At 40.1% G+C, this 17,370-nt stretch overlaps 1 protein-coding gene across 1 annotated transcript in view; it reads left to right on the forward strand.

The window, feature by feature from the left end:
• Positions 1-17,370, forward strand: part of DAB1 (DAB adaptor protein 1) — a 1,468,439-nt gene that overhangs the window by 748,889 nt on the left and 702,180 nt on the right. Inside the window, exon 5 of the mRNA XM_070786460.1 lies at positions 12,527-12,600. The gene's annotated coding sequence lies outside the window, so the exon portion shown is untranslated. The remainder of the gene's footprint in view (positions 1-12,526; positions 12,601-17,370) is intronic.

Below are 17,370 nucleotides of genomic sequence, written 5' to 3' on the forward strand. Positions count from 1 at the left end.
GGAAGGCGAAGTCAACCACTCGACCACCAGGGGAGTCCCTGTCTGCTGTCTTCAGTGTAACAAGCAGAACCCAGCCAGAGATAACCTTTTTCAGTGACTGATATTTGTCATAGAATCACTCAGTATAGCAAATAAATATATAGCACAAAATATTTAACTTCTCTTGATTAAACTTTCCTTCTTATGAATGCTTATTAACACACACACACAGACAGTGAAGGACAGGGAAGCCTGGTGTGCTGCAGTTCACGGGGTCACAAACAGTTGGACATGCCTGAATGACTGAACAACAACAACACACATTCAATTGGGGGAGAGGTGAAAGGTCATAGTGCTCTCACCTTACGTGGCACCACTGCTGGCCCACTAGTTCCCTTGTGGATATGAATGCTTTCACTCTCCTGGCTGCTGATAAACTGTCACTATGGGTTGAATCTAGCCTGAGGGTTCAACCTGCCTCTTGAGAAATCTGTATGCAGGTCAAGAAGCAACAGTTAGAACCAGACATGGAACAACAGACTGGTTCCAAGTTGGGAAAGGAGTACTTCAAGGCTGTGTATTGTCACCTTGCTTATTTAACTTATATGCAGAGTCCATCATGTGAAATGCAGGGTTAGATGAAGCACAAGCTGGAATCAAGATTGCCAGGAGAAATATCAATAACCTCAGATATGCAGATGACACCACCCTGATGGCAGAAAGTGAAGAAGAACTAAAGAGCCTCTTGATGAAAGTGAAAGAGGAAAGTGAAAAATCTGGCTTAAAACTCAACATTCAAAAAAAGATCACGGCATCCAGTCTCATCACTTCATGGCAAATAGATGGGGAAACAATGGAAACAATGACGGACCTTATTTTCTTGGGCTACAAAATCACTGCAGATGGTGACTTTACTCATGAAATTAAAAGACACTTGCTCCTTGGAAAAAAAGCTGTGACCAACCTAGAAAGCATATTAAAAAGCAGAGACTTTGCTAACAAAGGTTTGTCTAGTCAAAGCTGTGGTTTTTCCAGCAGTCATATATGGATGTGAGAGTTGGACCAAAAAGAAAGCTGAGTGCCAAAGAATTGATACTTTTGAACTATGGTGTTGGAGAAGACTCTCAAGAGTGCCTTGGACTGCAAGGAGATCAAACTAGTCAATCCTAAAGGAAACCAATCCTGAATATTCATTTGAAGGACTGATGCTAAAGGTGAAACTCCAATACTTTGGCCACCTGATTCGAAGAACTGACTCATTTGAAAAGACCCTAATGCTAGGAAAGATTGAAGGCAGGTGAAGATGGGGATGACAGAGGATGAGATGTTTGGATGGATCACCAACTCAATGGCTATGAGTTTGAATAAGTTCTGGGAGTTGGTGATGGACAGGGAAGCCTGGCAGGCTGCAGTCCATGGGGTTGCAAGGAGTCAGACATGACTGACCAACTGAACTGAAATGAGGGTTCTTCTCAGAACAAGTTCCGGACCTTTAGCCAGAGACTGGCTGGAAAATGAGGAGAGGGGAGGGTCACTGGGCCCCTGCAGTGAAGCTGTGCAGACTCACTAGTGGGGTAGAGGGAACTAGCCCTACTGTGATTGGCTCCCCTAGAGGTAATACTGACCCCTTGGGTGTTTCCTTTGCTATGATTAGACATATGCAAATGAGCAAACTCTAATGCATTGATCCTAGCTATAACTAGTGTACATCCAGCTCTGCAACATCTATCCAAAATATTGCAGCGTTTGGGGGGATATGCAAATGAGCTAACCCTAACATGTTGATGCCATTTACATGCTGTGGCTCTCACTGGGACACAAGCAGCTCTTACATGTTGGTGATGATAAAGTGCTGGGGTTAGAACTGAGGCTTGAGGTTCTAAATCAAATTATTTACTTTCTGTCAATATGTGATCAGATGGGAACAGCCCCAAAGAGGCTGGGATTCTAGACCCAGGCAAATATCAGAGATCTTTGGCAAATACCTGGAACTATTTGTATAACAGTTCTAATGATAAGAATTTATTTATTCCTGCCATTTATTCCATGACTGCCATATACCATCACTATACTAAAGTCTTTCAATATAATACTTAATGGTCACAACAAGTCTGCAATTAGATATTATTATCCTGTTTGAAGGTGAGTATACACCAAAGTTTAGAAAGGTGAAATAACTTGTCTAGAGTTTTATAGTGCTCATCATGTTAAAAAGAAAATATCCTAAGTTTTATACTGAATAAAGGTGATAACTGCCCAAGGTTTGAAAACTGGGGTAAAGTAAATAAATAAACTCTAAAATGCAATTGTCCATTGGCTTTTTTACTCTATGAATTGAGCTGCTGCTAAGTCACTTCAGTCGTGTCCAACTCTGTGCAACCCCATAGACAGCAGCCCACCAGGCTCCCCCGTCCCTAGGATTCTCCAGGCAAGAACACTGGAGTGGGTTGCCATTTCCTACTCCAGTGCATGAAAGTGAAAAGTGAAAGTGAAGTCGCTCAGTCGTGCCCAACCCTCAGCGACCCCATGGACCACAGCCTTCAAGGCTCCTCCGTCCATGGGATTTTCCAGGCAAGGGAGGGAGGGAAAATAGTGCTGTTTCAATTGTAATCATGTCTCCAGACAACTTGTGAAAACATTGGTAATTGGTAGCAGGTGAGGGGTGGTGAGCTGGGTATGAGCACTCTGGTCTTATCTGCAGATCTCCAGAATCAGAAATTTTTCCAGGCTTCCCCACTGTCCAGCTGACAAACCGCGGTCTCATTCTGGTCCAAGACCAGTGTCTTGAGTCAGGTTGCAATGAAAAATCAGACAGAATGCATATGTGCCCAGCCCTCTTTTCCCAGGTGACTAGAGTAAACTTTCCTATGCAGTCACAGCTTGGCCAGGATAGGCTGCATTTTCAAGGACCACCACTTTGTTCTTCACCAGAAGTTGTAAACTGCTGCTATATTCCAAGCAGGAGCATTTTAAATGTTTATTGTAAACTCTAAATGTCTGGTATGTATTTAAAATAAGTTCATTTTTATCTCATTAGGTTTTTCAGTTTATGCATTATATTGGCTGTTAACATGTGCCAAATCCTCTTTCCCTGCTTCATGTTTCTCCATGGCACTTACCACTGTCTGGCCTACACAGTGTCATTTATTTGCATAGTGTCTGTCTCCACCCTCTGGAGTATAAGCTCCAGGAGGGCAGGGTATCTGTTCAGTTGTTATTAAATACACAGTGACCAAACAAGTGTTTGGCACAGTTAGGATATCAACAAAGATTTATGAAATATAATAAAGGGTCGGTGAATATATGGGTGATGGCTGACTGGCTGGCTGGACAGACAGGCAGATAAACAGATGGATAGGTCTTGCCAGCTGTGACAGTGTGAGATATATTATAGCAATTAGAGTGTGGATGTTTATCTGCACAGAAAACTAGATGAATAAAATAAAATCTCAGTTCAGTTCAGTCACTCAGTCATGTCTGACTCTTTGTGACCCCATGGACTGCAGCACGCCAGGTCTCCCTGTCCATGACCAACTGCCAGAGTTTACCCAAACTTATGTTCATTGAGTTGGTGATGCCATCCAACCATCTTATCCTCTGTTGTCCCCTTCTCCTCCTGACTTCAACCTTTCCCAGCATCAGGGTCTTTTCAAATGAGTCAGCTCTTCGCGTCAGGTGGCCAAAGTATTGGAGTTTCAGCATCTAAATCAGTCCAATAAACATTCAGGACTGATCTCCTTTAGGATGGACTGGTTGGATCTCCTTGCAGTCCAACAGACTTTCAGGGACTTCTCCAACACCACAGTTCAAAAGCATCAATTCTTCGGTGCTCAGCTTTCTTTATACTCCAACCCTCACAACCATACCTGACTACTGGAAAAACCTTAGCCTTGACTAGATGGACCTATGTTGGCAAAGTAATCTCTCTGCTTTTTAGTATGCTATCTAGGTTGGCCATAACTTTCCTTCCAAGGAGCCAGCATCTTTTAATTTCATGGCTGCAGTCAACATCTGCAGTGATTTTGGAGCCCCCAAAAATAGTCAGCCACTGTTTCCGTTGTTTCCCCACCTATTTGCCAAGATGTTGATGGGACCAGATGCCATGATCTTAGTTTTCTGAATGTTGAGCTTTAAGCCAACTTTTTCACTCTCCTCTTTCACTTTCATCAATAGGCTCTTTAGTTCTTCCTCACTTTCTGCCATAAGGGTGGTGTCATCTGCATTTCTGAGGTTATTGATATTTCTCCTGGCAATCTTGATTCCAGCTTGTGCTTCATCCAGCCCAGTGTTTCTCATGATGTACTCTGCATATAAGTTAAATAAGTAGGGTGACAATATACAGGCTTGACGCACTCCTTTTCCTATTTGGAACCAGTCTGTTGTTCCATGTCTAGTTCTAACTGTTGCTTCCTGACTTGCATACAGGTTTCTCAAGAGGCAGGTCAGGTGATCTGGTATGCCCATCTCTTTCAGAATTTTCCACAGTTTATTGTGATCACATAGTCAAAGTTAATTGGCATAGTCAATAAAGCAGAAATAGATATTTTTCTGGAACTCTCTTGCTTTTTTGATGATCCAGTGGATGTTGGCAATTTGATCTCTGGTTCCTCTGCATTTTCTAAAACCAGCTTGAACATTTGGAATTTCATGTATTGCTGAAGCCTGGCTTGGAAAATTTTGAGCATTACTTTACTAGCGTGTAAAGATGAGTGCAATTGTGCGGTAGTTTGAGCATTCTTTGGCATTGCCTGTCTAAGGGATTTGAATGAAAACTGACCTTTTCCAGTCCTGTGCTTAGTTTTCCAAATTTGCTGGCATATTGAGTGCACCACTTTCACAGCATGATCTTTTAGGATTTGAAATAGCTCAAATGGAATTCCATCACCTCCACTAGCTTTGTTCATAGTGATGCTTTCTAAGGCCCACTTGACTTCACATTCCAGAATGTCTAGCTCTAGGTGAGTGATCACACCATCATGATTATCTTGGTCGTGAAGATCTTTTTTGTACAGTTCTGTGTATTCTTGCCATCACTTTGTAATATCTTCTGTAGGTCCACACCATTTCTGTCCTTTATGGAGCCAATCTTTGCATGAAATCTTCCCGTGGTATCTCTAATTTTTTTGAAGAGATCTCCAGTCTTTCCCATTCTATTGTTTTCCTCTATTTCTTTGCACTGGTCACTGAGGAAGGCTTTCTTTTCTCTTCTTGCTATTCTTTGGAACTCTGCATTCAAAAGGATATATCTTTCCTTTTCTCCTTTGCTTTTTACTTTTCTGCTTTTCACAGCTATTTGTAAGGCCTCCTCAGACAGCCATTTTGCTTTTTTGCATTTCTTTTTCTTGGGATGGTCTTGATCCCTGTCTCCTGTACAATGTCACAAACCTCTGTCCATAGTTCATCAGGCACTCTATCTATCAGATTTAGTCTCTTAAATCTATTTCTCACTTCCACTGTATAACGGTAAGGGATTTGATTTATGTCATACCCAAATGGTCTAGTGATTTTCCCTACTTTCTTCAATTTAAGTCTGAATTTGGCAATAAGGAGTTTATGATCTGAACCACAGTCAGCTCCCAGTCTTGTTTTTGCTGACTGTATGGAGCTTCTCCATCTTTGACTGCAAAGAATATAATCAATCTGATTTTGGTGTCGACCATCTGGTGATGTCCACATGTAGACTCTTCTTTTGTGTTGTTGGAAGAGGGTGTTTGCTATGACCACTGCGTTCTCTTGGCAAAACTCTATTAGCCTTTGCCCTGCTTCATTCTGTACTCCAAGGCCAAATTTACCTGTTACTCCAGGTGTTTCTTGACTTCCTACTTTTGCATTCCAGTCCCCTATAATGAAAAGGACATCTTTCGGGAGTGTTAGTTCTAAACGGTCTTGTAAGTCTTTATATATCCATTCAACTTCAGCTTCTTTAGCAATACTGGCTGGGGTATAGACTTTGATTACAATGGTATTGAATGGTTTGCCTTGGAAATGAACAGAGATCATTCTGTCATTTTTGAAGTTGCATCCAAGTACTGCATTTTGGACTCTTTTGTTGACCATGATGGCTACTCCATTTCTTCTAAGGGGTTCTTGCCCACAGTAGTAGATATAATGGTCATCTGAGTTAAATTCACCCCAGTCCATCTTAGTTCGCTGATTCCTAGAATGCTGACGTTCACTCTTGCCATCTCCTATTTGACCACTTCCAATTTACCTTCATTCATGAACCTAACATTCCAGGTTCCTATGCAATATTGCTCTTTACAGCATCGAACCTTGCTTCTATCACCAGTCACATCCACAACTGCGTATTGTTTTTGCTTTGGCTCCATCCCTTCATTCTTTCTGGAGTTATTTCTCCACTGATCTCCAGTAGCATATTGGGCACCTACTGACCTGGGGAGTTCATCTTTCAATGTTCTATCTTTTTCCCTTTATACTGTTCATGGGGTTCTCAAGGCAAGAATACTGAAGTGGTTTGCCATTCCCTTATCCAAAGGACCACATTTTGTCAGAATTCTCCACCATAACCTGTCCTTCTTGGGTGGCCCTAGATGGCATCACTTAGTTCCATTGAGTTAGCCAAGGCTGTGGTCCATGTGGTTAGATTTATCCCTTCTCCATGGGATCTTCCTGAACCAGGAATAGAACCAGGGTTTCCTGCATTGCAAGCAGATTCTTTACCAACTGAGCTATCAGGGAAGCCCTGAAACAAAAGCTAGAGCCCAGAAATAGACTATACTGATTATAAAATTAATGCATGATAGATGCATCATTACAAACCAATGCAGAAATCATCGAAAGAAAGAAAGAGAAAGTGAAGTCTCTCAGTTGTGTCTGACTCTTTGCTATCCCATGGACTGAGGCCCACCAGGCTCCTCTGTCCATGGAATTCTCCAGGCAAGAATACTGAAGTGGGTTGCCATTTCCTTCTCCAGGGTATCTTCCCCACCCAGGGATCAAACCCAGGTCTCCTACATTGCAGGCAGATTCTTTACTGTCTAAGCCACTAGGGAAGCCCCCATATAAAGAATATCAGTTCCAAATGGATTAAATGCAAAAGGCATCATTTTAAAAATAACTATAGAAGACTATCTTTATGATCCAGTGTTGGCAGAGTTTTATTTAATAAAACAAAAATGGAAATACTAATATGTTTTTTTATATTAAAATTTAAAACATTTTATATGTCACTATAAACAAAATAGGAAGATAAACTTTGGTTAGGAAAAACAATTGGAACATATATAACTGTAAAAACATGCAAACTAGTATAGAATATACTGAGTACCACTGCATGTCTTGATCAGATGTTATAACTTTACCATTTTTCTGTTGCTTCCCATTGGTTGCACCCACACTTACCTAAATGTCATCTTACTGGTAAGGTTTTTCCTAATGACCCTACTGAAGAGTAAACTCCCATAAAGTTTGGGGGAGCATGGATACATGCATATGTGTGGCTCAGTCCCTTTGCTGCTCACCTGAAACTATCACAACATTGTTAACTGGCTATACCCCAGTACTAAATAGAAAAGTTAGAAAAGTGATTCAGCCCCATAGCCCGAATGACCATCAGGCATACGAGGTGTTTTGCTTTCTTATTTCTTTAGCGTATGTTGTTTCCTTCTTGTAACAACTCAATAGAAGAAAATAAAGGCATATAAAAAGCAGAAGGAAAAAACTCATGTAAAAATATAAAAAAGAAAAATAATGTCTAATCTCACTAGTAATTAGAGAAATGCATATTAAAGTATGAATTATTTTATATCTACCAGATTGAAAAACCGTTACAGTCTGGCAATACCCAATGTTGGTAATGATATGAACTAGTGTAAATTGCTCTTGCTACCTTGGAGAGCAGTTTGCCACATCTCAGATATCTTTGAGGAGGCATATACTCTTTGGCCTAGCAAGTCAGTAGAGAAACCACAATATGTAGCCCAAGAGTGTAACAATATGCATCACACCATTATTTGTATTAGCACAATTTGGAAATAGCTCAAATGTCCATCAATATTAATGATTAAGTTAGAATATAAATATATGGTGAAATACTATCTAAATGTTAAAATGAGAGAATATAAACTAGTTCTATCAAAGTAGTAAATTATCTGAAACATTCAGCAAAATAAGCAGGCTTCAGATGGATGCCTACAATGAGATATTTAAACAAAGTTTTAAACAGGCAAAACAGTGCTATATATTGTTTATGGATGCAAGCATGTATTAGAAACAGAAAAACATGCAAGGACATTTAGGAGAGTATGTTTTTGGAATTAGAAGGAAATTTTATTTTAATTTAAAAGATAATCTTTTAAATATAATATAATAATCTTTTAAAGATAATCCTATCTTTAAAAGAAAGTTATCTTTTTGGAATTAGGAGGAAATTCATGGCAAAATCTACTTATATCGTATAATGTTTAATTCTAGAAAGAAAAGATCTGAAGCAAATATGATGGAATTTTAGTATTTGACAAGGCTGGGTGGTAGTACATAGCTTAGGGTTATAATTATGTCTATACTGAAATTCAAGCTTGAAGTATTTAATAAGAAAAGAAATAGGAGGGTACTTAAGTGTGACTACCAGGGAATAAAATTCAAGCCATAGCATGTCAAGTAATGTGGTGTGGCATAGCAAACTTGTAAACTGAATTTTCTTATGAGTTGAAGATCGGTGCAAACCAGAACTTAGTACCTTCTTTTCAAAACAGTTAATGAGATTAGCTTTTGGAACCAGACAGTCTAGTTTGAATCTTGATTCAGACAATAACATTAAAACTGGAAATAGAACTGCCTTATGATCCAGCAACCCCACTGCTGGGCATACACACTGAGGAAACCAGAAGGGAAAGAGACACGTGTACCCCAATGTTCATCGCAGCACTGTTTATAATAGCCAAGACATGGAAGCAACCTAGATGTCCATCAGCAGATGAATGGATAAGAAAGCTGTGGTACATATACACAATGGAGTATTACTCAGCCATTAAAAAGAATACATTTGAATCAGTTCTAATGAGGTGGATGAAACTGGAGCCTATTATACAGAGTGAAGTAAGCCAGAAGGAAAAACATAAATACAGTATTCTAACGCATATATATGGAATTTAGAAAGATGGTAACAATAACCCTGTGTACGAGACAGCAAAAGAGACACTGATGTATAGAACAGTCTTATGGACTCTGTGGGAGAGGGAGAGGGTGGGAAGATTTGGGAGAATGACATTGTAACATGTAAAATATCATGTAAGAAATGAGTTGCCAGTCCAGGTTCGATCCACGATACTGGATGCTTGGGGCTAATGCACTGGGACGACCCAGAGGGATGGTATGGGGAGGGAGGAGGGAGGAGGGTTCAGGATGGGGAACACATGTATACCTGTGGTGGATTCATTTTGATATTTGTCAAAACTAATACAATTATGTAAAGTTTAAAAATAAAATTAAATTAAAAAAAAAAATAAATAAAATAAAACTGGGCATCAGTTTCCTCATTTTTAAAGTTTAAAAATATGATAAAATAGAAAAACAGGAGAGAAAGTCAACATAACCAATAGTGGTTTCTTCAAAAAGATTAACTAAAAGTAACACAATATTGTAAAGCAATTATACTTCAATTAAAAAATAAATAAAAATTAACAAAATTGACAAACCTTTAGCTTAATTCAATAAAAGGAGAGAGAGAAAGAGAAATGACTTGAATAACTAAAATCAGAAATGAAAGAGGGGACATTACTACCAATAAGATAGAAATAAAAAGGATTATAAAGTAAAAAAAAAAGTGCCTCCTCATAACAAATACTATGCGGATGAAATGAGGTAATATTTGTAGTGTCTAGCATACTTCATGGCACATGATAAAAAGAAAGACTGGCTTATGTACAAAACGTCCAGGTCTGGATGGACACAGGCATCAGATTGAGGTCTGTTTTGAATGCCATGCTTTCTCTCATTTTGTTCTTTACAATAACCTCATTAGACTCATGTTTTTATTATCCCATTTTATATGTAAGAAAACTGAGCCTTAGAAAGGTCAAATAACTTGCCCAAGATCACCCAGATCTTAAAAGACAAAGATGGGATTCAAACCAGCTCTATCTCCAGAGAAATACAACTGTAAATTAATATCCTGGCTATATTTCACTAGTTTTATGAATAAACTAAATTGAATTTGTATAAACCATAGCAATCATCTATCCTGTAGCTTTTTTTTTTTTTCCTTTAGTAAGGAGTCAACCAGCCATTGCTGATTAAACGAGTAATAAGTATCTGTTCAGTTTATGTATATGCAACTCCAAACATGTAAAATAACTGAGTTGCTGTAATGGGATATTGTTACTAGATAAATATTCCAGTCTAAAACAGATTCTGGGTATTGGAATATATTGGAAGATCAGTAGGCTGTGATATTCCATTATGTTGAGCTGTGTGTGTATGTGTTTTAACCATAGGCTTTTTTTTCTGTTTCAAGGTCTTTGCTGAAAAATGGTTCTCTCTCTGCTTTCTATCTTCTTCTATCTTCTGTGAATTCAAATGGAACTTAAATTTTATTGTCACTGATTATTTGAATGAACAATTCTCTTAGTGTAGTTTTGTCAAGTCATTTCCATTTACTAAGTCTTTTAAAAAATATTTATTTATTTATTTATTTGGCTGTACCAGGTCTTAGTTGCAGCACGCCAGATCTAGCTCCCCGACCAGGGATCAAACCCAGGTCCCCTGCACTGAAAGCACAGTCTTAGCTACTGGATCACCAGGGAAGTCCCTATTAAGTCTTAAATTCATTCATTCACTCATTCCTTCTTTTATTCGGCAAACACTGATTAGATGAAAACTATGAGCTTGTCCAGGCTTCCCAGGTGGCTCAGTGGTAGAGAATCTGCCTTTGTCCAAGCAGGAGACGTGGGTTTGATTCCAGGGTTGGGAAGATCCCCTGGAGAAGGAAATGGCAACCCACTCTAGTATTGTTGCCTGGGAAATCCCATGGTCAGAGGAGCCTGGAGGGCTATAGTCCGTGGGGTTGTAAAAGCATCAGACACGACTTAGTGACTAAATAGCCATAGCAGCATGAGCTTATCTTTGGTCTAGGTTCACAGGAAGCAAGGATTAGTAAGGTATGATGACTTCCTCTGAGGAGCTCACAGATAGAAAGAGGCAGACATGGAATGGACAAGTCCTATGTGGCGTCACCTTTTTTGTTGTCATTTAGTCACTAAGTTGTGTCTGACTTTTTGCTACCCCATGGACTGTAGCCCATGAGGCTCCTCTGTCTATGGGATTTCCCAGGCAGGAATACTGGAGTGGGTCACCATTTCCTTCTCCAGGGGCGTCTTCCTGACCCAGGGATCGAACCTGTGTCTCCTGTATCACTGCATTCAAAATGCAGTTATTTCTCCATTTCAGCATGGAACAGGGAGTTCCCAATTATATAAGTGCATGTAAGGAAAGTGGTGCAGAAATGGTGATGCTGAAGCTGAAATTTTTTCATATACAAACATTTTCTTCCTAGAAAAATAATATGTGATGTCTGTAAGGAATATGGAAAACAAAAAGAGAAAAATAACGTATGATCATACTACAGAGCGGAGAAGGCAATGGCACCCGACTCCAGTACTCTTGCCTGGAAAATCCCATGGACGGAGGAGCCTGGTGGGCTGCAGTCCGCGGGATCGCTACGAGTCGGACACAACTGAGTGATTTCACTTTCACTTTTCTTGCCTGGAGAATCCCAGGGACGGGGGAGCCTGATGGGCTGCTGTCTCTGGGGTCGCACAGAGTCGGACACGACTGAAGCGACTTAGCAGCAGCAGCAGCAGCAGCAGCATGCTACAGAGAAATAACCACTGTTAACAGCTGGCATATTTTAAAGACTAATTTCTACATGGATGAGCTCAAACTTTGTAAACAATTTTGCCATGTTTTATTTTGGAATTTTTTATATTTTTGCACAGTTACATTATTACTCTATGTAGAAATATTCAGTTTATTATTCCTCCATTGTCTGTTTCCCTCTTGAAAACAACATTGTGATGCCAACCTCTGTGCATAAATATTGGCCTGCATTCTCTATTGTTTCCTTGAGAAGGACTCCTGAAGGAGAATTGCAGATTAAAGGCTACGAACACTTGACTCTTGACATTTTCTCCAGTCCCTCTTCTTTACTGATCTTAAGGCAAGAGCTCAAGCCTTTAGAGAGTCAGATAAATTGGGAGAGTTCTTTAAAAATTCTTCCATGCTTCTGGGTATGTGTAGAAATGTACACGAGTGTGTGCACACACATGTATCTCAGGAAGTGACACCAATACACACACATACCCTCCTACCCAAGAGGTATTGTGGGCCACTTCTTGTTCAGTCCTTACAATGGGCTATATTTGTTGATTTTTGTTTAGGCGTGTTCTGTTTATGCCATCTTTTTATTTCCAATGCCTGCTGTGTGGTAGGAAATTAGTAAATGTTTCTTGAATGAAATAGAAGGAAGAAAAACAAGCCAGTTAAGTAATTAATGTTTATTTTTTTAATATCATGTTTTATTTGTTTTCAGCATTCAGCAAGACATGCTGGTGAACCCCAACTCCTCATCTTCATGATCAAGGGACCCTTTTACACAACACAAAGGTAAATGTTTGAGGCCGATTGTCTTGCTGGCCTGAGGAAAGTCTTGCTCTCTGGGAAAACACTCACAAATGTCTCAGGGTCTTCTTGAAGTGACGGCCTTTGTGCTTTCGTGTTCCTCTTTAAGCTCTAGAGGGTTTACAGAGCCTTCAGGAATCGGTGCCTTTTCTCTGGGCTACATTGTGTTTATGGTTACAGAAAGATAATATTGATTCTCTTTCTTCTTGTCTTTAAGCACCTAGTAAATGTCATTAAGAGTCTTAAGTTTTCCTGCCCAGATTTCGGTTTCTCCTAATAGGTTGTCTCAGACTGGTTTGATTTTTAAATACAATAATGTCACCTCCCTTCTCAAATACCAGTCTAAATATATTTACCAACAGAAGGAACCATTCTCAATTGTGCAAACTAAAGTCAAACCGTGCATAAGATAAATGTCTCTACATAAGAAACAGACTTGGAGATTTATGAGCTTTCGGGACAAGTACTATTCTTTTGAGGTCCTAAACTTTTAAATGATGGCAACACTGAATTATGTACTTCATACAGGGAGCCAGGAAGGCACAATTGAAAATGCCTATTCTTTTGACAAATTAGAAGCATTCATTCCAATATCTATTTCTTGTTTACCAGGGATAATGCTGAATGAATCACAGACTGGTGGATGGATGTTCCTTCCTAACACTTTTAATTAGCAGCACCGCCTATTAGGATGAACAGAGTGCTGTGTTTCTGCCATAGATTACCCCCACCTGCCTTACATAGAATAGAAATCTTACTCTACACAAGGTAATGTTCATCTCTTCCCCAGCCAGAAAAGCATAGAAAATTAAACAATGGTCTGTTAAAAAGCCCAGATAATGTATTTATCATTTCCAGTTTATGTGAGTTTGCAAGGCAAATACGAGTGGGAGCTATTTGTTATGAGACCTTGGGGAACAACGGGACTGGAGAGCGAGCTGGGAGGCTGGAGGATCTGAGACTTGTAAAAATTCATTTAAAATATGAGGAACTATTGGAGACAGATGAAATTAATTACTCTGAGGGACTCAAATGTCACTACTCATTTAAGTGACCTGGCAAGGAGGTTGAGAAACCTGTTTTCTGGGGGCTTCTGTAGTGGAGAAGACTGGTTGCTGGGACTCCTCAGCTGTCAGTTTTTGCATTTCCTTGGTGACTTATTGACATGTCAACCTGGCTTGTGCCGCAGCCTCTTCTAATGAGTAGAGTTAAATGAGAAATGGGGGTTGGGTTGGGGGAGCACTCTCCCCATTGCTGGCCAGGCTATCCAGCAGAGCTCACCATGTATGTAAGTAAGTGCCCGACCTAGGGGAAGCTTGTAAATTACCACATTGGAGAGAAGAGGCTGATCATTTGCAGCTGGACTGCGTTTGGTCTTTTATTATTGCTTTTCCATCCACAAAGCTATTCTCTGAGGTGGAGTGAATTTGGGAAGACAAATTAAGGTTTTCTACCTAAGGAGGACTGGGGAGCAGTAGCTTCTGAAAACAGTCATCTTTTCTAGATTGCCTGTCTCATAAATCTCTCAAATGCATTCTGCTTATAGACAGAGGTTGAAAATATATAGATATGTGATGACTTCAAAGTTTAAAATCAGTAAGCATCCAGAGTAATGGAGTAGAAGCTCTCTCAGATGTATGCCTTCCCTAGACTGGGGAAATCAAGGTTTTTTTAATGAACTCTGTCACTAACCAGCTGTGAGATCCTACAAGAGCCACCATAGTGCTTTGAGCCTTTGTTTTGATGTTTATAAAGTGGGAATAATAATATCTATCTTTGTGATTAAGATCAATATGTCCAAAAGAGCTTTGACGGGTGGAAATATTAGTTATGTAAGTCTTATCATCTATGGATGTATTCTGTTGTAAAATTCTTGGTTTTTAAACACTGATGCAGCTCAGTGGTTTGTATTGCTACTTGAGTCACAGTTAAGGGAGTCTGCAGTGTTCTCCCATCTTGTTCAGTTAGGAAGGGCAAATCAACAAGCTGAAGAAGGATAAACAGTGTTTTTCTGATGACTGATTTTGGGAGAGACTGTTCACATGGTTTGAAAAACAAAAGAGATGTTGAAGCATAGCTTTGTAGGGAGTTGAGTCCTGGATATTTACCTCTGGGCACCATCCTACTCCTCCAATTTGAAAAAATCCTAGCCCTCTGAAGTGGAGACAAATCATGTATTTGTGAGTGAGATGTTTGAAGATTATTCATTTGTTCCTAGAAAGAGAGAATGATGAAGTAAACAAAGGTAGAGTCAGTGGGGATGGAAAAGAAGAGAGAACTCTGGAGAAGCCTGGCAAAGGAAGGAATTCTAGGCTTTTAAGTTGTCAGGGTGGCTTGCACTTAGAAGAGGGAGCAGTGCAGTGACTCTAAGCTGAGGAGTGTTCCCAAGGCACTTGTAATGCCATTAATGAAAATGTGGGGAAAACGTAGGCTACAATCCTGCTGCTCAAGGAGCTCAGAGAGGTAAACAATTAATTATCATATAGAACCAACAGAAAGAAGCCCTGAAGAGCAATGCTGGGAAATATGTTGAGATGGAGGATGCTACTGAGCTGGAACTCAAAGGATGAGCAGTTCTGTACTAGGCGAGAAGGGTTCAAGGCTAGACATTCTGCACACCAGCAGCTCAGTGGCACTGAACCACAGCTGCACAGCCATGCAGTGAAGATGCTGGTTTGAGAGCCACGTGCCTGGCCTGCTATATGTGTTCAGCAACCGGGGTTTTATATAGTAGCCTGCACTCATGATTTTCAAAGGCTTTCTGGCTGTTACTCTCTTCTGAAAGTAGACATGAAGGACTGCCTATCCTCATTAGCCAACCCTGCAGTGACCTCAGACCTGATCTGTCCTGAGAATGCTCAGACAACAGCCCCTGGGACCCAATTCTGAATAATTGCTAGAACCACTATCCCCATTCCTTGGTATTCATTCCTTGGTTTTAAGCTTTTATTTTTTACCACTTAACCTTTTAAAGTTGCTTGAAAGCCATCAGTTGGCAAACCGACACTGTTGGCTATTTATTTTGTTGATGAGATGTGTCTACCTTGTATTCATTTGTAGTCATTTGCAGCCATCATAGGTGAGAAATCATACCTTCCTATGTGGAGTAGTATTAAGACAGAAAAATCTTTTTCTTGTTATCTTCCTTTCTTTTTCCCTGTTCTTCAATTTATCCCTTTGATGCCTCCTGTACGCCTCTTTTTTGTCATCATTTTTATTTTCTCAGATTATCTCTATTTACCCTTCTACTTTCTCTCCTTCTTCTGATAGAATCACACATTCTCCAAACTGAAAGAAAGTAAGAGATTTTAGATACCAGGGGCTTAACTGTAAAACCTCCGAGAGGGGTCTTAGCCATGTGGTAATTTCTCTTTCCTGTTATTTTTGGTGATGGTGGTGGTGGTGCTTCCAAAGCTGAATGTCTTGGATTTGAATCTCTGCTCCAAAACATAATAACTATCTGACATTGAGCACATCAATCTCAAATTTCAATCAGTTTCAGTCCAGTTCCATCTCTCAGTCATGTCCAACTCTTTGCAACCCCATGATCCGCGGCACACCAGGCCTCCCTGTCCATCACCAACTCCCAGAGTTTGCTCAAACTCATGTCCATTGAATCAGTAATGCCATCCAACCATCTCATCCTCTGTCGTCCCCTTCTCCTCCTGCCCTCAGTCCTTCCCAGCATCAGGGTCTTTACAAATGAGTCAGCTCTTCTCATCAGGTGTCCAAAGTATTGGAGTTTCAGCTTCAACATCAGTCCTTCCAATGAACACCCAGGACTGATCTCCTTTAGAATGGACTGGTTGGATCTCCTTGCAGTCCAAGGGACTCTCAAGAGTCTTCTCTAACACAGTTGCAAAAGTGTTCAATTTTTCGGGTGTTCAAAAGCATCTAGTCTTCGAGTGTCAGCTTTCCTTATAGTCCAACTCTCACATCCATACATGACTACTGGAAAAACCATACCCTTGACAAGATGGACCTTTGTTGGTAAAGTAATGTCTCTGCTTTTGAATATACTGTCTAGGTTGGTCACACCTTTCCTTCCAAGGAGTAAGCATCTTTTAATTTCATGGCTGCAGTCACCATCTGCAGTGATTTTGGAGCCCAGAAAAATAAAGTCTGACACTGTTTCCACTGTTTCCCCATCTATTTCCCATGAAGTGATGGGACCAGATGCCATGATCTTGGTTTCCTGAATGTTGAGCTTTAGCCAACTTTTTCACTCTCCTCTTTCACTTTCATCAAGAGGCTCTTTAGTTCCTCACTTTCTGCCATAAGGGTGGTGTCATCTGCATAACTGAGATTATTGATATTTCTCCCAGCAGTCTTGATTGCAGTTTGTGCTTCATCCAGTCCAGCATTTCTCATGATGTGCTCTGCATATAAGTTAAATAAGCAGGGTGACAATATACAGCCTTGACATACTCCTTTTCCTATTTGGAACCAGTCTTTTGTTCCATGTCCAGTTCTAACTGTTGCTTCCTGACTTGCATACAGGTTTCTCAAGAGGCAGGTCAGGTGGTCTGATATTCCCATCTCTTTCAGAATTTTCCACAGTTTATTGTGATCCACACAGTCAAAGGCTTTGGCATAGTCAATAAAGCAGAAATAGATGTTTTTCTGAAACTCTCTTGCTTTTTCGATGATCCACCGGAGGTTGGCAATTTGATCAATCAGTTTACGTCAGTAAAATTAAGGTAACAGTAATGCTTTCTACATAGGATTGATGTAAGAATTTAATGAGAGGACAGG

Source organism: Bos indicus, chromosome 3 (assembly GCF_029378745.1).
Source record: "Bos indicus isolate NIAB-ARS_2022 breed Sahiwal x Tharparkar chromosome 3, NIAB-ARS_B.indTharparkar_mat_pri_1.0, whole genome shotgun sequence".
Lineage (NCBI taxonomy): Eukaryota > Metazoa > Chordata > Mammalia > Artiodactyla > Bovidae > Bos > Bos indicus.